Source organism: Rattus norvegicus, chromosome 15, assembly GCF_021556685.1.
Source record: "Rattus norvegicus strain SHRSP/BbbUtx chromosome 15, alternate assembly SHRSP_T2T, whole genome shotgun sequence".
Classification (NCBI taxonomy): Eukaryota; Metazoa; Chordata; class Mammalia; order Rodentia; family Muridae; genus Rattus; species Rattus norvegicus.
In genome coordinates, this window is record NC_141548.1 from 96,639,690 (window position 1) to 96,665,271 (window position 25,582).

Here is a 25,582-nt window from a genome sequence, read left to right on the forward strand (position 1 = left end):
TACAGATGTCCCCTGAAAGGCTCTGACAAACCCTAACCAATACAGATGCAGATACTCAAAGCCAACTATTGATTACAAAGGCCCCAATGCAGGAGTTAGGGGAAGGACTGAAGGAGCTGAAAGGGCCTTATCTGGCATCAATGGGAGGGGAGGCCCTTGGTCCTGTGAAGGTTTGATGCCCCAGTATAGGGGAATGCCAGGGTTATGAGGAGGGAGTTCATGGGTTGGGGGGAGCACCCTCACAGAAGCAGGGTAAGGGAAGATGGGATAGGGGTTTGCAGAGGGGAAACAGTGACCGGCGATAACATTTGAAATGCAAATAAATAAAATATCCAATTTTAAACAGTAAAGAAAAAAGTTGCTTCTTCATGTTTAATAATATTCCCCATATAGAAACCATCTATAAATAGTCTAAAGGTGATAAAAATCTCCTTTGTTTCTTAGCTATCACTTTTTTGGCCTAAGGGGAAAACTGTAAAGTTATTTCAATTAAATACACTAATAAAGATTGGAAAAAAAAAAACAAATAGTTCCCTATTATAACTGCCCTCTGAAAGACCCAACAAGCAGCTGAAAGAGTCAGATGCAGATATTTACACCCAACCAATGGACAGAAGGTTGTCCCCATTGGTTGAATTAGGGAAAAGCTTGAAGAAGCTGAGGAGGGAGATCCTGTAGGAGGACCAGCAATCTTAATTAACCTGGACCCCCAAGATCTCTCAGACACTGCATCATCATCCAGGCAGCACACACCAGCTGAGATGAGGCCCCCAACACATGTACAACAGAGGACTGCCTGGTTCTCTGATCAGAGATAATGCACCTAACCCTCTTGAGACTGTAGGCCCCAGGGAGTGGGAAGGTTTGGTGGGGTAGGGAGTGGAGGAGTGGGGAAATCCTAGTGGAGAAGGAAGATGGGCAGTGGACATATGGCATATGGGATGTGGAACAACCAGAAGTTGGACTAGAAGAGGAGTGAAATTTGGAGTGTAAAAAAATTTTATTTTTTTAAAATTCATTTTTGTTTATATTTGATTCTGTGTGCTCTGTGTGTGTGCTGTGTGTGTTTGTGCTGTGTGTGCTGTCTCTCTCTCTGTGTGTGTGTGTGTGTGTGTGTGTGTGTGTGTGTGCGTGTGCGTGTGTGTGTGTGTGTGCCCACAGAGGTCATAGGTGTAAGATACTTAGAGCTGCAGTTTCTGGTTGTAAGATACCCAATGTGGATGCTGCAAATTGAACTAGGGTCTTCTTAAGAGCAGAAGTGCACTTAACCTTGCAAGCCGTCTCTCAAGCTCCACATGGTTTGTTTTTAGTGCCTTGTTCTGCATCTGTGTCTTCTATGCTGTCAGATGGGAAGAACTTCACTTCACTTATATTTCACATTCATGCCAGGACCAGGAGTAAAGAAGTGGATTGGCACCTATTTGTTTTCCAGCCATTGTTCGGCAACTGCCATGTAATAGAACAGATAGACACATGTGGCCTTTTCTCTTCAAATAATCTTTGTGGATCCTAGATCTCTCCTTACTTCTATCACCCTCATATGTGCTTATGAAACACTTCTTTAGTCATTCTGGAGTTCCCAAAGATTTTGGAGCCAACTAAGGCCATTTCTTGTTATAATTGGACAGCATACATTACTATCTTTTGTCTACATCTATGCTGAAATTTGTGTACCTTGCTGAAGAATTCTTGATGGTTTATTGCTATATGGCTCTCATTTCTTCCACATAGGTGTTGTTGTTGTCTCTGTGAGCTGTAAACAATTACAAAGCACACAAAAAAGTTCCTCATATTGAAATGAATATTTCTGAGGTGATACTCATCTCAAAGTCTTTTCCTCTCATTTGAAGAATATATCTTTCTGACTCCTAAGGCTGAAAACAGTTTATTCCTACATTGTCTTCCCTCCTTGAGGCAGTCAGTAAGAGAGGACAAAATTAGATGACAGAGTGAGAAAGCAATGGAGAGAGATGCAGGTTCTAGGGAGTCTATGGTATAGATGAAGAAAGCACCTGGGGGATCAGCATTCATGAGAGGAATTGTAAACAGGTTACGCTAACCAATATTGTTTTACTTTGGCTCAAAGTACAAAATGTAGAAGTTGGCAGTAGCAAAGAGTAGAAACTTATTTTTTTTACATACTTCCAAAACTCAAAGACCATGATTAGATGCATCAGGGATTGTCTCTGGAACAGTCTCTCCTCCTCTGCTTATAAACCAGTACTTTCTCATGGTGTCCACATAAGATTCTTTTCATCTCCTTAGAACAACACAAGTCCTTTGAGATCAGCATTCTGTCTTTATGACAGCAGTTAATGTTAACTATCTCTCTAAAGTCCCAACTCGTACTGCACAGATTCTAAGGGTTAGGGAATTGGAGTATGAATTGTACACATGTACAGGTGAGCCGATAGCAATAACTCGTTAAACGCACTTTGTGACAGTAGATTTCCTTTTCTTCATAGCTTACCCTATCATTGATGTCATTTGGTAAACAGGAAGCTTTTGTAGTTTTATAGGAAAGAATAGATTTACAGTAGCAAATAACAATCACCAAGTCATTTAATATTTCTCTTTTATGTGTATTTAAAAATTGTCCAGAGACATTAGCTGAATCTTTTTTTTTTTAATTTTTAGAAAGACAACATTTAATTGGGGCTGGCTTACAGGTTCAGTGGCGTTGTCAAGTATCATCAAGGCAGGAGCACTGCAGCATCCGAGCAGGCATGGCTTAGGAGGAGCTGAGAGTTCATTTTTTGTCTCTTTTCTATCGGATATTTTCTATTTACATTTCAAATGTTATCCCCTTTTCCAGTGGTTTTCATTCCAGAAACCCTCTATCTCCCACTGCTTTATGTGGGTGCTCCTTACCCACCCACCCCCTCCCACCTCCCTGCCCTGACATTCCCCTACATCAAGTCTTGACAGTCTCTTCCCATTGATGCCCAACATGGCCAGACAAAGGCCAACCTCTGCTACATATACGGATGGAGCCATAGGTCTATTCCTCTGTACTCTTGGGATGGTGGTTTAGTCCCTGGGGGCACTGGTATATCTGGTTGGTTGGTATTACTGTTCTTATGGGGTTGCAAACCCCTTCACCTCCTTCAGTCTTTTCTCTCACTCATCCCTTGGGGACCCTGCTCTCAGTTCAATGGTTGGCTGCAAGCATCTGCCTCTGTATTTGTCAGGCTCTGGCAGAAACTCTCAAGAGATAGCTATGTCGGGCTCCTGTCAGCATGCACTTCTTGGCATCCTCATTATGGTCTGAGTTTGGTGGCTGTATATGGGGATGTTGGTGTGATTGCAAGCTGGTACAACCACTCTGGAAATCAGTCTGGAGGTTCCTCAGAAAATTGGACATTGAACTGCCTGAGGATCCAGCTATACCTCTCTTGGGCACATACCCGAAAGATGCTCCAACATATAACAAAGACACATGCTCCACTATGTTCATAGCAGTCTTATTTATAATAGCCAGAAGCTGGAAAGAACCCAGATGCCCTTCAACAGAGGAATGGAAACAGAAAACGTGGTACAACTACACAATGGAGTACTACTCAGCTATCAAAACAATGACTTCATGAAATTCATAGGCAAATGAATGGAATTAGAAAATATCATTCTGAGTGAGGTAATCCAGTTACAAAAGAACACACGTGGTATGCACTCACTGATAAGTGGATATTAGTCCAAAAGCTTGAATATCAAAGATACAATTCACAGACCACATGAAACTCAAGAAGAAGGAAGACCAAAGTGTGGTTTCCTTTGTTCTTCTTAGAATGGGAACAAAAATACTCACAGGAGGAGATATAGAAACAAAGTGTGGAGTAGAGACTGAAGGAAAGGCTATCTAGCTAAATCATTCTGAACATGTTTCTTAACAAGAAATAAACTTGTGCTGAAATATTTGTGGACAGGACCAGAGTTAAAGCGTGCAGAACACACATGTGAGAATTATGAATTACTGGGCTAGAGACAATTCTTTTCCAGTGACATTAACAATAGTGGCATTATTGAACCCATTTGCTTTTGTAAGTAAAAACGTTCTGAGGACTAACTAGTCTCCCTCTCTACCTCCAGAGGGCTTCTGCTTAGAAATACAGGTTTTTAGTTTCCTGGGCTTCTTGCAAAGTACTGCTGGCATGCTTACATGTCAGCACACAGCAGGAAATCTTTGCCTCAGAGGCCCAGAGGCAGGAGTCTGGGGCAACATAGCTGGCAGTTTTCTTTTCCTTTGAGATCTATGAAAGAAGGATCTGTGTAAGACAGTGTTTTCGGCCCTTTCTCCACTGTCTTCCTACACTGCTCCTTCCCTTCTTCTTGTTCCGCACATTCTTTTTCCTCATGCTGGTGATCAAATTCAAGACCATACACAGGACATGTAGTTTCCTTAGGACTGAGCTGCGTTGACAGCCTGGGATTATGTCTACTTTATGTGAACAGCAGTCATCTTGAATTGCAGTCGACGTAAATGACCATACCTGAACATGATTGCGTTTGTAGAAACTCAGTCTCCAAATAGGATAGCATCGTGTTTCACTTAGGATTACAATTTCAACACACAGATTTTGAATCTACATCTAAACAACAAATAACTAAATATAAAATGGAAACTAATCTGAAAAGTACAGATAAAAAGAACACTGTATTCTGAAAAAAGGTTCCATTATTGTTTAAGTCATTGATGCAAATGTTAAATATTCCTACTGTGGTTTGAAGGTGAGATGCCCTAGTAAACTCCTGTGTTTGAATACTTTGTATGCAGATCTTTGTATTAGTTTAGAAATCTGTAGGACTTCATTGTGAGTGCAAAACTTGAGGTATTTTATCCAGCTACACTCCCTGTCTGCTCTTTGCTTTGTCATTTCTCTGTGATCCCTGCTTCCTTCCTCCCGTGCATGATGGACTGCATGTGTAGCAATCAGAAAGGCACCTGTCTTATCTTTTAGTGTTTCCTCCTGACTGTCTGATCAAAGAAACTACAAAATTAAGACTAGTTATCGAAGTAAACACATTTAATCCTAATTCGCAGAATAAATAGCTTATTATCCAAATAGTTTATTCAAAATATTCATGTTAAATGCTGAAAATCTTAAATGATACGAAACAAGCTTAACCACAGAAAGTTATATTAGTTAAGGTCATTTCAAAATATCAGAAAAAGTGACTATAGACTTACCCAGACTCACTAACTTTACCACCAATGCCATACACCTTGGTATGTATGAAGCAAGTTTTATTACCTAATGCAGGCTAGCTAATTTGTGCTGATTGGCTATCAAAGAAAAGCCTGTAGTAAACAGATACAGTTCCCATCATGACTTGGTATCCTTCCATAGCTCACTATTCTAAATATGTGTATTTCAACCTTTTAATTATAGAAAATGAAAACAGTTAAACTTTGATTTTCCTATGTAGGAGAACAGCTTGAATTCTTCAAGAAGAAAACATTTGACTATGAGCTGTGGGATGAAACTCATTATGGAGTTAGGTTTTCATTTCCCATGCAAGCGGTAAATCCCTTCTGCTTCCACACATAACAATTAGTGTCATTATCTGCTGCTTTATGATAATGCTCTGTACGCCAAACTGTAAATTATCCAAACTTTCACAACCTACAAATGACAGGACTAAAGCATTGTTTCTTGATTTTTTTTTGTACCTTCTCTATTCTGCTGATGAGTTTAGCCCTTTGCCCACTGAGATGTCAAATCCTGCAGAATACAGTGCTGAGCTGAAAAACCCAAGAATTGAGATGATTCAGAGGACTGATGCATGGGAATGATTTCACCATTTTGTCTGCCAGTATACTGTAAGAGGATTTACATTATAAAATGTGACAGAAATATGTCAGTTTTAATGATATTTATAGTCAATGAGGTTCTAACATTACACTGACATAGTGACAGATACTCAGTCTTAGACTTCTGATCAGATCACCTAAAAATTATTGGCAACATTGTTACTACATCTGTTTCTGTAAAATATATCAAACATATTCAACAACATATGGCACAGGGTATCTTAGGATCAGAATATATGAGAACTTATAGCCTAAATAAATTAGCACCCATTCCTCATCCATAAACTTGAACAAAGACCCCATACAACATTTTTAGATTTTAGAAGGAAATTCCTTATGGTAGTGAAAAGAGAAATAAAGCACCTTCTAGTTTTTAATTTAATTTTGAAACTTAATTTTTGTTTATTGTTTACTTTTTAAATCAAGATACATTGCACATGTAACATAAATTCAGAACCTCAAAATCTACGTTGTATTTGTATCCTGGTGAATTTGAAGATACATTTCTGTAAACAGTCATGCTTAATTCCACATCATATAATCTCTTTATCTTGCCTTTAATTAATAAATTAAGCTTTGTTTCATACTTACTCATTCTACAATTTTTTTTTGAGTAAAAGTCAAGATTCTAGGTTGATGTCTTAGGGTTTTACTGCCACGAACAGGCACCATGACCATGTCAACTTTTATAAGATCAACATTTAATTGGCACTAGCTTACAGGATCAGAGGTTCTGTCCACTATTATCAAGGCAGGAACAAGGTAGCAGGAGGAACTGAGAGTTCTACATCTTCATCTGAAGACTGTTAGCAGAACATTGGCTTCCGGGCAGCTAGAATGTGGGTCTTAAAGCCAATATATACAATGCACGTGTACTCCAACAGGGCCACATCTTCTAATAGTGCCAGTCCTTGGACCCAGCATATGCAAACCATCACAGTTGACCTTCATGAAGGTTCTAAAAGAAAACCCCAACTCAAGCTTAAAGTTGCAGTATTGAGCAGTGTCCTCTCACTGTCATAGGCAATGTCCCTGATGTAGTACTGAAATAAAAATTTATTAGTACAAGCAATATATAGTCATATTCTTAAGTCTCACCATTATAAAAGAGCAGCTGGTTTATAGGGATGATCCGTGCACGTGTGTGTGTGTGTGTGTGTGTGTGTGTGTGTGTGTGTGTGTGTGTGACAAATTTAGAGAGCACAATTTCAGGTGCTACTGCTCAAAGCAATATGAAATGGCACAAGTTTTAATAACATCAGGAAGAGCTAAAGTATCACCGGGGTCCTCTCTGTTAACTCCTGGGAATTGTCTTCTGCTCTGAACAAGAGTGTGCTTGTTAGATTCCTTTTCCTGTGCTAAATGCCATGACCAAAGCAACTTAGGAAAGTTGGGTCAATTGGGTGAACAGGTTACTGTCCATTCTTAGAAGAAGCTGGGATATTAATCTGGATGCTGGAATTTATACAGGCCATGGAGTAATGCTGCTTGTTTTGCTTCTTTTGACTTACTCATTTTTGATATTCTTTAGAATTACATACCCATGCATGGCATGCCCACTGTGGTCCTACCTCTCCAACATCAATTTTAAATCTTGAAAATGTCCCACAGCTCTGAAAACAGGCCAAGTGATGTAGGTATTTTCTCAAATGAAGTTTCCCCTTCACAGATGTGCTTAGCTTATGTCAAGTACACATGAAAGTTAACAGGACTGACCCAGGCCTCCAACTGCATATGTAGCAGAGAATAGCCTTGTTGCGGCACCAGTGGAAGGGAAAGCCCTTGGTCTTGCCAAGATTGGACCCCCAGTGCAGGGGAATATGGGGGAGGGCAATAAGGGGGATGTATAGGAGGAATACCTGTATGGGGGAGGGAGAGGGAAGGGAATGGGGGCTTATGGACAGGAAACCGGGAAGGGGTATAACCTTTGAAATGTAAGTAAAGAAATATATTAAAAAATTTAAAAAAAGAAAATTAACAGCCAAGAGAACACATTTTTATCCTAATCATGTTTGATTATTAATTAATGTATAAAGAAAGGCAGCCTTAAATTTCATGTTATAAACACACACACACACACACACACACACACACACACCACACACTGTCACACATGACACAGACGCATACGTACATGTGGGAATCCTTGTTTTACCAGCAGAATAATGATCCACATGAGGCAAGAAGGAAATACAGTTTAAGACAACATGGTCAGCTAGTGTTCGTTCAAACTTCTAGAGTGGGACCCAGAGCAGTTTATTTTTGACATATTTAAGCACAGTAACTCGGGAAAATGTTTTATAGTGACAATTATCATAATAAAAAGGCATGACTACCTCAAAACTCCTTTGCAAGATCCATGTCTTTACCAAGCACTGTGATCTTTTCCATAAGAATTGGTTCTATTGACTGAATACCAATGCTCAGGAGTTGGACTATTGTGAAACCTGACCAAGAAAGAGTAAAGGTCACCAGCCTCTTCATAACATCTACTCTTAGCATTCAGGGTAAAAGTTATTATAAACCCCTTTCTTTGAAAAGTTTATGTGTTTTACACTTCTGGTTTCCAAAGTGCTCCAAGTGCTCTCTGCCAGCAGGAGGTCCTTGTGCTTTCCACACACACACACACACACACACACACACACACACACACACACACACCTTTGTTTGTGCATGCAAACCTGCATAGAATCACAGTCACATGCATATTTTTCTGTTAAGTGTCTTTGTTCTGTAGAAATTTTCTGCTTTATTACAGTATTTTGCTTGGATTAGTCCTCTCTCTCTCTCTCTCTCTCTCTCTCTCTCTCTCTCTCTCTCTTGTTATTTGGCATGCATTTTAATAAAAATGTTTTTGCATATAGCATGAACTTTAATTATTCATATCTCTAAGTTTGTGATATAATTATACAACTTCCCCCTTTTTTCCTTTTTTCAAACCCTCTATAATACCTCCCCTTGTTCTCTGTCAAAATCTACATAAATTCTCTTCTTCCCCCTTTCCCAGCTCCTACAGATCTTTCTGATCTTCCTACCCATCCAGCTTCATTCTATCTCTCACCATCTCTTCCCCTCTCTTCCTCTCACCCCCTCCCTCTCTCTTACCTCTTCTTCTTTCATACATATGCACACATGCTCCCATACATACATACATACACATACATATATGTTGACACTGTTTAACTATGCACATACACACATATAATTAATTGTGTGTGTGGAGATATGTATGGATTTTATAGTAGCACATTTGCAAACATGGCTTTAAAGGGCTTTTAATGTTAGTTGTCTCTTTCCACAATCCCTTTTTAACCCTGCACATCCATCTCCTTCACACTTAATTCTCCCAGTATAGTTTCCCTTTTATCCCATTGTAATATTACATTCTATTTCCCCTTCCTTTGATGATCTCCTCCTTCACTTCCTCCCTTACTAGATCCCTGACCTCTGTGGTTATTCTGACCAAAACATGTGTATCTAAATTTTAAAAGCTAACATTCTATTTAAGAGCAAACATTCAATATTTGTTCTTTGGTATGCTTAACCACACTAGAATGATTTCTTTTCCCCTAGATGTACTCATCTACTAGCAGATTTAAAAATATCATGTTTCTAAACTGAATCGTGTAAGCATACAACATTTTCACTATCCTTCCATCAGTTGATGGACATCTAGGTAGCTCACAGTTTCTTGCCAGCATAAATAGATCAACCATGGACATGGATCAACAAGTTTTCCGGAGTTAGGTGAAGAGTCCTTTAGGTATTTGTTCAAGGATGATATAGCTGGATCTTGTGATTTATTGAATTTAGCTTTTTGTGGCACTGAGACATTGACTTCTTTAGTGTTTGTGTGCCAATTAACACACCTACTTGTAAAGATAAAGTGCCCTCCCACCCCTGGCCTGCCTACACCCCCCCAATTTTTATAAGTTGTTTATCTGATTGTTTTGACTTATACATTGAAAATATGAATTAAAATGGCTTTTAAATATAAGAAAGGACTAAAGTCTGAGATAATATAATTTTATAGATTCTTTGGGCTAATGATGTCTTTAAGAGTAGAAAATACTATTATTTTCATGTTCGTTCTAGACTACCAGCCTTATTATTAAAAAAGAAGGAAAGGAAGGAAGGAAGGAAGGAAGGAAGGAAGGAAGGAAGGAAGGAAGGAAGGAGGGAAGCAGGAAAGAAAGGAAGAAAGAAAACACAGACCAAGCAAAGTGGCCTCGTAATGTAGTCACAGTCTCAAGATTTGGAGTAGAAGAGTAAAGCAATGTTACCTTTCAGGAAGGACAGTGGCTTAAAGGATAAAAGCCCTGACAGCTTGATTCCACTATGCCCCTAGGAACAACTGTCTGTAACTCCAGTTTCAGGGATTCTGATGTCATTTTCTGGCCTAGGCAAAAACTAAGCATCTGAAGAACAACAAAATATTTATTTAAATTTTAAGCAATAGTGAGTCTTATTTATGACTCAATCAATTATACTACAACTGCTTTAGATGCTGAACACTCGCGGAGTGTGGGATGTTCTTCCTTTTTATAGTTCACGAGAGTTACCGAGAAAGACTATAGATTGCCGATATAGCATGACCCACAACATGATTGCATAAGGCCGGACTATAAATTAGATTAAAAATCAATGTAAGTGAATTAGGCTTTATAGCCAAGTACTAGTATATATTATCAACCTAAGACAAATCAATACATAAAATCCACTCATGAAGACATTTGGAAGTGCTAGTTTCTCCCAGTTATTTAGAAAAGACCACTGCAATTTTGAGTCTATCCTCTTGGAATCAAAAATCAATATATTTTCTTTAAAATATAAATAAGATCAAAATTAAGGAAGTTGTGCACACTTGATTTATTGGAAGTTTCCGCATGTGTTAGTTTGCTTCTCTGTTGCTGTGCTAAAAAAAATAAAATAAAAGAATTAACCCAAAGCAACTTAGGGAGTCAAAAACTGTTTATTTCATCTTGCTCTCCAGGAAGGGAAAGCAGGGGAGAAACATCAGGCATTGAGAAGAGGCAGGAATAGAGGAAAGAAGATGTTTTCTGACTTGCCTTTCAGGATCCCATTCAGCAAGAAAACGAAGTTCCCCATATACATGCTCACAGGTAAATCTTATGGAGGAATTTCTTCAACTGAAATTATATTTGTTTAAATGTGAGGGTGTTACAGTAAGACAATAATGTATATAAAGTAAAATGAGAGGAAAATGTCAAACTCTTCTCTTTGATGCAAATATATTTTTCTTCATGTATTACATGAACACTTTAATATATGTAAAAGAAATTCAATATTGTCTGGTATATTATACAAATAATATTTTCACCTAGATAGCAAATTTTAATACCTAATTATGTCCTGATTATAGTGTGGCCAATTTCACTCACCACTCTAATACTTCTCTCTTTTATCTTCAGGGACATTTGCCATTATATGTAGATAATATGTAAATATAAATATATTTCATGGATACATGAAAGAGTAGATGAATAAAGCTATACATTCTAAAGCTGCCTATTTTCTTCTTTTACAATCCACAATGAAGGCCATTTATATTTAATTTTCTTCTAAAATAACCTAACAGTATGCCCTATAATAGTTGGTGCTATAATTTGTACAGCGCAGTGTTCTCACCCGTTTTGTATGAGCTGGTTAAATGAGATTTTTTTTTTATTTGAGACAATATTTTTATTATCAAATATCAAATGTCAAACATCATTTGGAGTGTTGGAGGACACAGATCTTTATATCTTAGAATAAACATTGAGGTAAATTTTCTTAGAAGACACAGTGGAGATTGAGGGAGGACAGATAATCAGGTACGCATGAATAACCTTCAGGTCTACTTTATGGGCTTACAGCTTTCTGGAAAGTGAAGACTGGGTTTGCCAGAAATGAATGCCTAGATTGGTTCTGTCTCAATCCAATTCCATCTGCTTTATAATTAGTGTCAATACCTCTCCAATTTTGATATTAATTGCTTATGAATTTTAACATTGAGAAAGTTAGTCTGTTTCCCTATTAGCAGATATCTTTTTAATGGCAAGGAAGTATGAACAAATTAGATTTATTCCATTTAGGTCAGGACAGAACGCCTTTCCAGATTTTAGAGGTTGGATAATTGCTTACTCAAGGACATAATACAAATTACTGATTAAAAATGCATGTTGGGTCAGTGTGACCTCATTCCTCTGTTCTCCCAGCAAGGAGTTTATATGCAAAACATGTTCCCATTTTATGGTGGATCCTGGACTTTTTTTTCTTTTAAAACCTGATTGGGTTTTATATTTGTTGAGTGAAACTGATAAAACGTAATCATACAAGAGGGCGGGCGTGGTGGGTCTACGGTTAAGAGCTCTGGCTGCTTGCTCTTCCAGATGACCACACTCTGGTCCTCAGCACCCACATTGCTTACAGTTATCTGAACCTTTACGTCTTAGTGAATATTATGCCTAGTTCTGGCTTGCAAGAATATTGCAAACATGACTCACAGATTAACATGCACAAAAATATCTCTACAACCAAAATAATGAAATTATTAAATTATTGTAAACCATAATAGCAAAGATAATTTAAGTACGACACTGTGGTGATTTTAATGCCTCAGCCGCTGAACACGGTCTCCAGCTGCTCTTACTAACAGGGGACGTGTTTAGGAGATGCTTCAGGTGTGGAGGATGATTGTCCTTATAAGGAGGCTTTGAGAATTTAAAACTAGAGCTATGCTTTTTAGTCTTTCCCTTTGCCTTGCGGTTGTGGCTTGAGGATGTGAGTACTCAGAAGCCTGTTGCCTGCTGCTATGCTTACCCTTATGATGACGGCCTTTTATAGCTCTGGATCCATGCGCCTAAATAAACTTTTTTTTTCTGTAAGTTGCCTTGGTTTTAGTGTTTTATCTCAGCAATGGAAAAGTCCCAAGTACAGAAGTATGAAGTATGTAGCAAAAGAAAGTTTTGGATGCTAACAAGAGGTTCGTGGATTCACAGTACTGAGATATTTTACAGTGGTAGTGACAAGGAAAAATCTTCAGAATGTACTGGAACCAACAGACACAAATAAAAGCAAATGGCTTTTATTGTCATTAAATTTCTAAAGGAAATGGCATTTATAGAATTATGCCCTTCATGTGATATTTTCCATCTAATTCTGACCATTAAAGATAAAGACATGAAATACATATAGATGTAAAAATTTTGAAAAAAGAGTGACACATGTGAATTCTAACACATAATTTGATGAGAGAGAGACAGAGAGAGAGAGAGAGAGAGAGAGAGAGAGAGAATTCAGCTGTTCTGTTTTCTATTCATTTCTATTCATATGCCTCTGTATCTTTATAGTCATAAATGAAACAAAAATGTGTATAATGTTCCCAGTATTGACAATCTTAATTAGGTCTGGGACATGATGACATTCTGTTTGTTACAGGAACATCTGGGGCCATCATACTCAACAAGTGTGTAATCATATTTGTTACTTACCTATTTTATGACATGCATTGGATTGTCCACTTTTTCTCTGGGCTTATCGGAGGAACTTTAGATTTTATTTACTTAATTATCAATGCCTTTCATGGAAGGGTTGCTCATTCTCTTCTGACTGAAGAATTTCTAGTTACCATGTATTATAGGTGGTCTATACTTTCACATGTGGTCCTTTAGCAAATGTGCTTTGAAGAGCTGGAGCTGTGACTCAGTGAAGAGGGTCATTTGATGCCCAAGTATGAGGAACACAGTTCAGATTTGCACCCATGCTGCATGAGCCTACACACCAGAGCTGTGGTAGACACATAAAGGTTAAGAAATCCTTCTGTCTGCCAGACTGGCTCTAGGTCCAGTGGAAAATCCTGTCTCAAAGAAAGAAGGTCAAAAGGCTTTTTGTGCAGGACAATCTACATCCTCTGGCTTCCACACATGTGAGCACACATATATGAACCACAAGTGTGTAAATAGACACACATACTACACAAACAACACGATTTTATTTAGATACGATAAAGCCAACACTCAGAATGTAACAGATAGATCAAGTCAAATGAAACAAGAATCAGTGCTCAATTTTGTCTTTACTCTTACTCTGATCTCTTTAGGCTTTAACTTTGGTGACTGTAATACCCTACTTGTGTCTGTTCCTTGCTTTCATACTTGGAACGGACATGTCTACTTTCTTCTCTTTGCTTTTAGGCTTTAGATGAGGTACAATCTTCTAATGTCTTCTTGCCTTTGGTGTCAGTTCTCACAGTAACTGTCACTGTCTGTCACTGTCACTGTCCCACATAACTCAACTAGAAGCAGTAGCGCTGGCTGGCTTATAACTCCAGAAGACACAAACCTTTACTGGGATGAAAAATATTCCAGCCCCCAAGATATACGAGACAATTTATTACACAAGACATCTATTAAATCCAAAATAATATGATGTAATAACAGAAGATGTGGCAAAATGCATGTATAAAAGGTTTTCCCTGCACCGTTCATGCTTCCAAATCAATATTCGCACTAATTGTACCACAGGATTATAACTTAGCACATGCTACTTTTATATATTTTATTGTCATTTGTCTTCACATCTAGTTTGCGAATAAGGATACCTTCAGTATGGCTACACTGGCCGTGTTGTGTTTGACAGTTAGAAAGGAGAAGTCACAGGGAGCATTTGCAGTGGTTATGAATTTACATACCAAGCAAAAAGGTACTATTAAGGATAATTTAATAAAATATAAGTATTTTAATCGAGGTCCACCGCCATATCTTTACATTTCACATAAAAAAGACAACATTATGCCCGGCCCGCAGCAGCTCTCTGCTCCCAGACCCGGTGAGAGAGAGACCCAACCGCCTGGTCAGGTGGGCACACCTGAGGCTGCAGAGCGGAAGAGACCACCAACTCTGCTCACCCCTGCCCACATCCCTGGCCCAAGAGGAAACTGTATAAGGCCTCTGGGCTCCCGTGGGGGAGGGCCCAGGAGCGGCAGGACCCCTCCGGACCCTGAAGGAAACAGACCGGATAAACAGTTCTCTGCACCCAAATCCCTTGGGAGGGAGAGCTAAACCTTCAGAGAGGCGGACAAGCCTGGGAAACCAGAAGAGACTGCTCCCTGCACACACATCTCGGACGCCAGAGGAAAAAGCCAAAGACCATCTGGAACCCTGGTGCACTGAAGCTCCCGGAAGGGGCGGCACAGGTCTTCCTGGTTGCTGCCGCTGCAGAGAGCCCCTGGACAGCACCCCACGAGCGAACCTGAGCCTCGGGACCACAGGTAAGACAAAATTTTCTGCTGCAAGAAAGCTGCCTGGTGAACTCAAGACACAGGCCCACAGGAACAGCTGAAGACCTGTAGAGAGGAAAAACTACACGCCCGAAAGCAGAACACTCTATCCCCATAACTGACTGAAAGAGAGGAAAACAGGTCTACAGCACTCCTGACACAGAGGCTTATAGGACAGTCTAGCCACTGTCAGAAATAGCAGAACAAAGTAACACTAGAGATAATCTGATGGCGAGAGGCAAGCGCAGGAACCCAAGCACAGAAACCAAGACTACATGGCACCATCGGAGCCCAATTCTCCCATCAAAACAAACATGGAATATCCAAACACACCAGAAAAGCAAGATCTATTTTCAAAATCATATTTGATCATGATGCTGGAGGACTTCAAGAAAGACATGAAGAACTCCCTTAGAGAACAAGTAGAAGCCTACAGAGAGGAATCGCAAAAATGCCTGAAAGAATCGCAAAAATCCCAGAAAGAATTCCAGGAAAACATAAATAAACAAGTAGAAGCCCATAGAGAGGAGACACAAAAATCCCTGAAAGAATTCCAGGAAAACACAATCAAACAGTTGAAGGATTTAAAAATGGAAATAGAAGCAATCAAGAAAGAACACATGGAAACAACCCTGGATATAGAAAACCAAAAGAAGAGACAAGGAGCTATACATACAAGTTTCACCAACAGAATACAAGAGATGGAAGAGAATCTCAGGAGCAGAAGATTCCATAGAAATCATTGACTCAACTGTCAAAGATAATGTAAAGCGGAAAAAGCTACTGGTCCAAAACATACAGGAAATCCAGGACTCAATGAGAAGATCAAACCTAAGGATAATAGGTATAGAAGAGAGTGAAGACTCCCAGCTCAAAGGACCAGTAAATATCTTCAACAAAATCATAGAAGAAAACTTCCCTAACCTAAAAAAAGAGATACCCATAGACATACAAGAAGCCTACAGAACTCCAAATAGATTGGACCAGAAAAGAAACACCTCCCGTCACATAATTGTCAAAACACCAAACGCACAAAATAAAGAAAGAATATTAAAAGCAGTAAGGGAAAAAGGTCAAGTAACATATAAAGGGAGACCTATCAGAATCACACCAGACTTCTCGCCAGAAACTATGAAGGCCAGAAGATCCTGGACTGATGTCATACAGACCCTAAGAGAACACAAATGCCAGCCCAGGTTACTGTATCCAGCAAAACTCTCAATTAACATTGATGGAGAAACCAAGATATTCCATGACAAAACCAAATTTACACAATATCTTTCTACAAATCCAGCACTACAAAGGATAATAAATGGTAAAGCCCAACATAAGGAGGCAAGCTATACCCTAGAAGAAGCAAGAAACTAATCGTCTTGGCAACAAAACAAAGAGAATGAAAGCACACAAACATAACCTCACATTCAATTATGAATATAAAGGGAAGCAATAATCACTATTCCTTAATATCTCTCAATATCAATGGCCTCAACTCCCCAATAAAAAGACATAGATTAACAAACTGGATACGCAACGAGGACCCTGCATTCTGCTGCCTACAGGAAACACACCTCAGAGACAAAGACAGACACTACCTCAGAGTGAAAGGCTGGAAAACAACTTTCCAAGCAAATGGTCAGAAGAAGCAAGCTGGAGTAGCCATTCTAATATCAAATAAAATCAATTTCCAACTAAAAGTCATCAAAAAAGATAAGGAAGGACACTTCATATTCATCAAAGGAAAAATCCACCAAGATGAACTCTCAATCCTAAATATCTATGCCCCAAATACAAGGACACCTACATACGTAAAATAAACCTTACTAAAGCTCAAAACACACATTGCACCTCACACAATAATAGTGGGAGATTTCAACACCCCACTCTCATCAATGGACAGATCATGGAAACAGAAATTAAACAGTGATGTCGACAGACTAAGAGAAGTCATGAGCCAAATGGACTTAACGGATATTTATAGAACATTCTATCCTAAAGCAAAAGGATATACCTTCTTCTCAGCTCCTCATGGTACTTTCTCCAAAATTGACCATATAATTGGTCAAAAAACGGGCCTCAACAGGTACAGAAAGATAGAAATAATCCCATGCGTGCTATCAGACCACCACGGCCTAAAACTGGTCTTCAATAACAATAAGGGAAGAATGCCCACATATACGTGGAAATTGAACAATGCTCTACTCAATGATAGCCTGGTCAAGGAAGAAATAAAGAAAGAAATTAAAAACTTTTTAGAATTTAATGAAAATGAAGATACAACATACCCAAACTTATGGGACACAATGAAAGCTGTGCTAAGAGGAAAACTCATAGCGCTGAGTGCCTGCAGAAAGAAACAGGAAAGAGCATATGTCAGCAGCTTGACAGCACACCTAAAAGCTCTAGAACAAAAAGAAGCAAATACAACCAGGAGGAGTAGAAGGCAGGAAATAATAAAACTCAGAGCTGAAATCAACCACGTAGAAACAAAAAGGACCATAGAAAGAATCAACAGAACCAAAAGTTGGTTCTTTGAGAAAATCAACAAGATAGATAAACCCTTAGCCAGACTAACGAGAGGACACAGAGAGTGTGTCCAAATTAACAAAATCAGAAATGAAAAGGGAGACATAACTACAGATTCAGAGGAAATTCAAAAAATCATCAGATCTTACTATAAAAACCTATATTCAACAAAACTTGAAAATCTTCAGGAAATGGACAATTTCCTAGACAGATACCAGGTATCGAAGTTAAATCAGGAACAGATAAACCAGTTAAACAACCCCATAACTCCTAAGGAAATAGAAGCAGTCATTAAAGGTCTCCCAACCAAAAAGAGCCCAGGTCCAGACGGGTTTAGTGCAGAATTCTATCAAACCTTCATAGAAGACCTCATACCAATATTATCCAAACTATTCCACAAAATTGAAACAGATGGAGCACTACCGAATTCCTTCTATAAAGCCACAATTACTCTTATACCTAAACCACACAAAGACACAACAAAGAAAGAGAACTTCAGACCAATTCCCCTTATGAATATCGACACAAAAATACTCAATAAAATTCTGGCAAACCGAATTCAAGAGCACATCAAAACAATCATCCACCATGATCAAGTAGGCTTCATCCCAGGCATGCAGGGATGGTTTAATATACAGAAAACCATCAACGTGATCCATTATATAAACAAACTGAAAGAACAAAACCACATGATCATTTCATTAGACGCTGAGAAAGCATTTGACAAAATTCAACACCCCTTCATGATAAAAGTCCTGGAGAGAATAGGAATTCAAGGCCCATACCTGAACATAGTAAAAGCCATATACAGCAAACCAGTTGCTAACATTAAACTAAATGGAGAGAAACTCGAAGCAATCCCACTAAAATCAGGGACTAGACAAGGCTGCCCACTCTCTCCCTACTTATTCAATATAGTTCTTGAAGTTCTAGCCAGATAATCAGACAACAAAAGGAGATCAAGGGGATACAGACCGGAAAAGAAGAGGTCAAAATATCACTATTTGCAGATGACATGATAGTATATTTAAGTGATCCCAAAAGTTCCACCAGAGAACTACTAAAGCTGATAAACAACTTCAGCAAAGTGGCTGGGTATAAAATTAACTCAAATAAATCAGTTGCCTTCCTCTATACAAAAGAGAAACAAGCCGAGAAAGAAATTAGGGAAACGACACCCTTCATAATAGACCCAAATAATATAAAGTACCTCGGTGTGACTTTAACCAATCAAGTAAAAGATCTGTACAATAAGAACTTCAAGACACTGAGGAAAGAAATTGAAGAAGACCTCAGAAGATGGAAAGATCTCCCATGCTCATGGATTGGCAGGATTAATTTAGTAAAAATGGCCATCTTACCAAAAGCAATCTACAGATTCAATGCAATCCCCATCAAAATACCAATCCAATTCTTCAAAGAGTTAGACAGAACAATTTGCAAATTCATCTGGAATAACAAAAAACCCAGGATAGCTAAAGCTATCCTCAACAATAAAAGGACTTCAGGGGGAATCACTATCCCTGAACTCAAGCAGTATTACAGAGCAATAGTGATAAAAACTGCATGGTATTGGTACAGAGACAGACAGATAGACCAATGGAATAGAATTGAAGACCCAGAAATGAACCCACACACCTATGGTCACTTGATTTTTGACAAAGGAGCCAAAACCATCCAATGGAAAAAAGATAGCATTTTCAGCAAATGGTGCTGGTTCAACTGGAGGGCAACATGTAGAAGAATGCAGATCGATCCATGCTTATCACCCTGTACAAAGCTTAAGTCTAAGTGGATCAAGGGCCTCCACATCAAACCAGACACACTCAAACTAATAGAAGAAAAACTAGGGAAGCATCTGGAACACATAGGCACTGGAAAAAATTTCCTGAACAAAACACCAATGGCTTATGCTCTAAGATCAAGAATCGACAAATGGGATCTCATAAAACTGCAAAGCTTCTGTAAGGCAAAGGACACTGTGGTTAGGACAAAACGGCAACCAACAGATTGGGAAAAGATCTTTACCAATCCTACAACAGATAGAGGCCTTATATCCAAAATATACAAAGAACTCAAGAAGTTAGACCGCAGGGAAACAAATAACCCTATTAAAAAATGGGGTTCAGAGCTAAACAAAGTTTTCACAGCTGAGGAATGCCGAATGGCTGAGAAACACCTAAAGAAATGTTCAACATCTTTAGTCATAAGGGAAATGCAAATCAAAACAACCCTGAGATTTCACCTCACACCAGTGAGAATGGCTAAGATCAAAAACTCAGGTGACAGCAGATGCTGGCGAGGATGTGGAGAAAGAGGAACACTCCTCCATTGTTGGTGGGATTGCAGACTGGTAAAACCATTCTGGAAATCAGTCTGGAGGTTCCTCAGAAAATTGGACATTGAACTGCCTGAGGATCCAGCTATACCTCTCTTGGGCATATACCCAAAAGATGCCTCAACATATAAAAGAGAATCATGCTCCACTATGTTCATCGCAGCCTTATTTATAATAGCCAGAAGCTGGAAAGAACCCAGATGCCCTTCAACAGAGGAATGGATACAGAAAATGTGGTACATCTACACAATGGAATATTACTCAGCTATCAAAAACGAATTTATGAAATTCGTAGGCAAATGGTTGGAACTGGAAAATATCATCCTGAGTGAGCTAACCCAATCACAGAAAGACATACATGGTATGCACTCATTGATAAGTGGCTATTAGCCCAAATGCTTGAATTACCCTAGATCCCTAGAACAAACGAAACTCAAGACGGATGATCAAAATGTGAATGCTTCACTCCTTCTTTAAATGAGGAAAAAGAATACCCTTGGCAGGGAAGGGAGAGGCAAATATTAAAACAGAGACTGAAGGAACACCCATTCAGAGCCTGCCCCACATGTGGCCCATACATATACAGCCACCCAATTAGACAAGATGGATGAAGCAAAGAAGTGCAGACCGACAGGAGCAGGATGTAGATCGCTCCTGAGAGACACAGCCAGAATACAGCAAATACAGAGGCGAATTCCAGCAGCAAACCACTGAACTGAGAATAGGTCCCCTGTTGAAGGAATCAGAGAAAGAACTGGAAGAGCTTGAAGGGGCTCGAGACCCCAAAAGTACAACAATGCCAAGCAACCAGAGCTTCCAGGGATTAAGCCACTACCTAAAGACTATACATGGACTGACCCTGGACTCTGACCCCATAGGTAGCAATGAATATCCTAGTAAGAGCACCAGTGTAAGGGGAAGCCCTGGATCCTGCTAAGACTGAACCCCAGTGAACTAGACTTTTGGGGGGAGGGGAACAAAAAAAAAAGACAACATTGTTTTTGGCCTATTTTGTTAACAAGAAACTTGAACCATTTACAGGGTTTGATATGTGATAAATATGTTTAGGGTAAGAAAACTTTGAGTACTATCATAATAGGAATTATGTCAATTTGTATATGTCATATCTAGACATGCAGGTTTGAGTTTGACAATAGTATGCATATATTTTGTGAAAATAGAAGAGAAAGAGCAGCTGCTGTAGTCAAGAACATCAGAGAGTCGTGGAGTTTGTAGCAGAGGGGACTTGTCAACACTCTGCATCAGGGTCTGTTTGAACACAGCTGCAGTTGGGATTTTTGCGATCACTCCCATCTGGATCGGACTACAGTGCTTCTGAGAGGTTTTCATCGGGGCCCAGATAACCAACAGAGTAGGTCAAACAGGAGGACAGATGGCAGAGGAAGCAGAAACCACTTGATATTTTTAATTATGAATAATTCTTACTTTCATGAATCTTTAAGGTTATCCGAGGATCTGAAATGCCTCATGTTAAAGAGTGAGAGGGGATTGGGAGGGAAAGAGAAGTAGGTGAACTTAAGTGTTTGGAAAACTCCACCTTCCTCATAAGGTGTGAAGGTGCCATCACTTTCTCAATTTAACCTCTGACTTGGAAACATTGAAAGCACAATGGACTTCCTTCTGTTGTTTTGTCTCATTTTACAACTATTATTTAGGGGTTTATTTATTGTTTCTTGTTTGTTGTTTTTCTATTAAAAGCTTCCGGCACAATAGCTGGACAGACCCTGAGATGCTCACACCTGGCAATACTGACCTGGCTGAATTCCCAGGCACATGACCTGTTACCTGCCATCCTAGTCACCTTAGTTTCACCTTGGCAACTCCTCCTTCTTTGTCTGCATCACAGTGGTGACTGCCTGGTCCCCACCTGAGTTAGTCTGTCTCTGTCCCTCTCTCTCTCTCTCTCTGCACTGAAGTCCCACCTTCTCCTCTCCTGCTCAGTTATCTGCTGCCAGTATCTTTTTTCGACCAATCAGAAGGTGACAGAGAACGGTGTTTACAGAATAATGAGTCAGGAGATGCGTCATAATAACGGCAACACCAAAGTCTGAACTGTTACCAGATCTCTGGGTGCAGAAGTCAACATCTGAGTACTCAGTTCACAAAAGCATCTCCAAGCTTGACTTTTTTTTTTTTTTTTTATTAACTTGAGTATTTCTTATATACATTTCAAGTGTTATTCCCTTTCCCGGTTTCCGGGCAAATCCCCCTCCCCCCTCCCCTTCCTTATGGGTGTTCCCCTCCCAACCCTCCCCCCATTGCCGCCCTCCCCCCATAGTCTAGTTCACTGGGGGTTCAGTCTTAGCAGGACCCAGGGCTTCCCCTTCCACTGGTGCTCTTACTAGGATATTCATTGCTACCTATGGGGTCAGAGTCCAGGGTCAGTCCATATATAGTCTTTAGGTAGTGGCTTAGTCCCTGGAAGCTCTGGTTGCTTGACATTGTTGTACTTTTGGGGTCTCGAGCCCCTTCAAGCTCTTCCAGTTCTTTCTCTGATTCCTTCAACGGGGGACCTATTCTCAGCTCAGTGGTTTGCTGCTTGACTTTTTATTTCTCTGTTTTCTAGCCATTCATCTTTACGCTTTGGATGTTTTCGCTCTCCCCAGTTCCTGTGGGTTTGTGTTTCATGTAACAGCCTCAATATTTCTTTCACTGTAATAACTGTGTGCTCAGAGTCAAGCCTCCTCCTAGGCTCTCCCACATTCTCTTTTTTTAATTGGATATTTTATTTATTTACATTTCAAATGTTATCCCCTTTCCTGGTTTTCCATCCACAAACTCCCTATGCCATCCCCTCTTCCCCTGCTTCTATGAGGGTGATCTGCCACCCACCCACCCCTACCTCACTGCCCTGGCATTCCCATACACTTGGGCAACAAGTCTTCCCAGGACCAAGGGACTCTCCTCCCTTGATGCCAGATAAGGACATTCTCTGCTACATACACAGCTGGAGCCATGGTTCCTTCCACGTGTACTCTTTGGTTGGTGGTTAAGTCAGTCTCTCTTTGTCTCTTTCTTTATCTCAGTTTCTCTTTGTATCTCTCTCTGTATATGTTAGGACCAATGTTGGGGTTTAAGCCTTGGCCTGTGCCCAAACAAAGCACACCAAGCCAGCATAGTTTCACATGGAAAGGTTTAGTGAGAGAAGAGTAGAAGTGGGGAGAAGTAAAGGAGGCCAGCCATGGGCACATGGAGGGAAGGGGAGGATGGGGAGAGAAGGGACTGGGAAGAGGGTAAGAGTAGAGAAGAGGAGAACAAAGGAGGAAGGGAGGGTGCAAGCAGCCCCCTTTACAGTCAGGCACAGCTGACTGTTGCCAGGCAACTGTGGGACAGACCACACCTGGCTGTTACCAGATAGCTGTTGGGGTGGCGCGTAGACAGAATACCAAGAGTATATATCTCTCTGTATCCCCCCACCCAGCTCTGTTTAACCTCCTCCTCCCCTGCCCTGTTATCTGCTGCCTATATCTTTATTTGACCAATCAGAACGTGACAGAGAACAGAGATTCTTCTTACCCAACATGGAGTACTCGAAAACATGGTAGTCACCCTTTCTGGTTTTTTGCTTTTGTTTTGTTTTGGTTTTGTTTAATTTAGTTTATGCCAAGATAAGAGCACTGTAGAACAGGGAAGACTATCTGATCTGCATTACTTCAGCCCCTACATGCAGTGTCCACTGATGAACCTGTTTATAATGTGCACATATAATGTGATTTAGTGTGTCACCATGCCTGGTGTGAAGGGTACAATCAGAACAGCACTGAAGTTCAAAAAACAGTAATAGGGAACAGTAGTAAAGGGAGAACATTGCCATCATGTTATGGAGTGCCAAACCTCTATATACCTCGTTCTTCTTTCTGTTCCTGTTGTATTGAGAATCTGCAAGAAGGGCCAGACTTTATTCTGTGTTCACTTGCCTCTTAAGACTCAACAGTACACAGCTCAGGGCATAATGACACTGTAATCACCCTAGGCTGGTGAAGAAATATTTGAGAGTAAATTGTCTCTTCAGACTTAGAGTTTTTAGTACGAACCAAAACTAAAGGTGACATTCAACTCACAATATTTATAGCTATGACATCGCTAGTAATTTAAAGATTTAAATGTATGCTAAAAATAAAGGAAGTTGTGCTCCAAAGAAACGTTTTAAAGTTTCTTTCCTTACCTGACATGGTCGAGGCAGGGTCAAGGGAAAGTAACAGTAATCCATATTACAGTGGAGCAGGTTAAACATCCTGTCCTGCTCACTGGACTCAGGTTACTTGTAGTGATTCAAATTTGTATTTGTTCGCTGGCAGCACCAAGGAAACCTCAGGATTCTACCAAGGACAAGTAGGGTGGGAGGGATAATGATGTCATAAATCAGGTAGTAGCCAATGGGAAGGTCAGATTCTGAGCTAAAAGATATGATTGGTTGTAGAAGATCCCAAGAGACCAATAGTAGTTGTTAAGGCTGAGGTGTGCACTGATACAAGGATGTAATCTTGGCATGGCAGACCCTCTTCCCATGACTCCAGCCTAGGAGATGGTGGCAGTGCTTCTTATAAGGTTCAGTGATGAAGCTGGTTATAAAGTACACATGATATGTCACATTGCAAGAGAATCTATCCCATCAGCACACATTGGGCAGGAAGGAGAGGGGCATCTAATTTGTGGCAACTCAGATGAAGAAACTGATTTAGTTGATCTGAGTTGTGAGTTGTCAACATCTGCCCGTGACCTAAGGAAGAGGTTAAAGCACTCCTTTGTGACTGCTGAAGGGCAGTACTGAGTACATTAAATGCACCTTGTAGGGGATTATGAATTTCAAGACTGAATTTCTGGTCTAAGGGACTTGGAGGGAGGGGGCCAAGTTGAACTAAAATACATCTTCTCTGCTTTCCTCCCTCTTTTGTAGCCTTTGATTCTTTGACCAGCTTGACCCAGCAACCTTACACTGTGACTACACAGTGAACTTTCCAGAAGCAGTGGCCTTCATTTCATCCGGTGGATGCATGTAAAGTGGGTCCTGCCTTTATAAGCAATTACCAGAGGGGCAGAAGATGAGACTGGATACATTCACCCCCTCTTTTAGCATTTCCTGCTACTCTCTTGCCCATATTGTGCTCCCTCTGGAGATCTTCCTTCCTTCTGAGTTTCTTAGGTTTGTCTCTGTAGCTTATGTTGTTCTGGAACTCAATGCATCTCCCTCTCTCTCTGGTTTCAGAATCATGGCTATTCTTTTTGTCTCTGACTCCTTGTTTCAGGTATCATAGTTGGAAGCTATTGAGAAAGATAGGATAAAGCACTGCGATCACTCAGCTTATTTTCTTTTTTAGTTCCATAGATTTGCCTACAAATTTTATAGGGTACATTTTTGTAAAAGCTGAATTCGACTCAATTGTATAAATGCAGGCACTTTGTTTATCCATATGTCTGCTGAGGAACATGTAGACCATTTACTCTTTCTGGCTAATATGAATAAATCCTAAGAGATAATGGGTGAGTGAGAATCCGTGCTATCGAATAGTTATATGCCCAAGAGTGGTATATCTGAATCTAGAGGTCAATTGAGGTCAGCTTTCTATGAATTGCCAAATTGATTACAAAGTGGGTGTTAAAGTTTTCACAC

At 39.8% G+C, this 25,582-nt stretch overlaps 1 long non-coding RNA gene across 27 annotated transcripts in view; it reads right to left on the reverse strand.

Moving 5' to 3' along the window:
• The window catches only part of LOC102547440 (uncharacterized), a 247,423-nt gene extending 222,528 nt beyond the window's left edge, over positions 1-24,895 (reverse strand). For 26 of the 27 annotated variants that reach the window (XR_015638540.1, XR_015638554.1, XR_015638536.1 and 23 more), the window contains exon 1: positions 24,137-24,290. This is a non-coding gene — a long non-coding RNA (uncharacterized LOC102547440). Of the gene's footprint in view, positions 1-24,136 lie in introns of all 27 variants that reach the window. The other variant, XR_015638528.1, reaches the window with a different exon arrangement.
• Positions 24,896-25,582: the final 687 nt, after the last annotated feature.